We start from the raw sequence: 1394 nt of genomic DNA, 5'->3' as shown, positions 1-1394 counted from the left end.
TCGTATGATTCATGATCTTGTCAGTATTTCTTCTTATTCCGATATTTTATGATTTATGGCATTGTATTTGTGTGCTTGACACTTATCTTGCGCATACACTTTCACCACCCTCTAAGCTTTCTATAAGCTTATGCACGATAGATGAATGCAAGTGATGTTAAGATGCAGCCGATCTGAGGTAGGAGCATGCGGTGGAGCTTTTGGAGTTTTTCCTTGATATCTTTATATTGTATTTTCCCTTTTAGCATTGTATTCAAAGTTTATATTAATGGATATGTGATGATGTGTTGCCTTTGTGATTTGGGTAAACTTGTGGTTATGCTCCATTACAAGAAAAAAATTTATATTGAAAATCCTCCTTGTAGGATCCCAGGATCGGAACCTGGCATATGAGTGCTGAGAGCCAATAATGGGGCACTACGGAGGCTGTCGGCACTGGATTTGTCAATCAGGATTCCTGTGAATCCGATTTCCGGGTTTGAGGTGTGACAGTGGGACCCAGCAACACGTGTGAGGTCCCCACCGTCCAGCTAAGACATGGCCCTCCCATGATGTACATGTGATACATCGAAACCATCTATCCATTTAACGAGCTCGTCATGGAGCTTGAGACAAAAAAATATAATAATAATAATAATAATAATAATAATAATAATAATGCAGATTCAAATCTCTGGTGGGCCACGTACATGGACCCCACCCTTGATGTATGTGATACATCTAAACCGTCCATCCATTTGGTGAGCTCGTCCTATGGCCTGAGATTAAAAAATAAAACAAATCTGGCTATCAAGTGGACCACACTACCAAAACAAAACAGTGGGATTAAACGTCTACCATTGAAACCCCTTGGGTTCCAGAAGTTTGGAATCAATATAATATTTATTTTTCCCTCCTTGTTCAGGTCTTCGTGACTTTATGAACAGTCTGGATGGGAAATAAATGTTATGGTGGGCCCTCTAAATTTTTAACACCACTGCCATTTGTGGTATGGTCTAGATGATCCTTTAGATATGATTCATTTTTTTAATGCTTTATAATGATCTCTAACAATGGATGAATGGTGTATTGGGATCGGCCCATTTGATCGGCCCATTCGACTTAGCCCATTTGAATCGACCCATTTGATTTGGCCCATTCGACTTGGTCCATTTGAATCAGCCCATTTGATTCGGCCCATTAATTCGGCTCATTCGACTTGGCCCATTTGAATTGGCCTATTTGATTCAGCCTATTTGACTTGGCCCATTTGAATCGATCCATTTGATTCGGCCTATTTGATTCGTCCCATTTGACTTGGCCCATTTGATTCGGCCCATTTGATACGACCCGATGTTATATATATATATATATATATATATAATATATATATATATATATATATATATATATAT

The sequence above is a fragment of the Magnolia sinica genome, chromosome 16 (genome assembly GCF_029962835.1).
Source record: "Magnolia sinica isolate HGM2019 chromosome 16, MsV1, whole genome shotgun sequence".
Lineage (NCBI taxonomy): Eukaryota > Viridiplantae > Streptophyta > Magnoliopsida > Magnoliales > Magnoliaceae > Magnolia > Magnolia sinica.
This window is presented reverse-complemented; position numbering follows the sequence as displayed.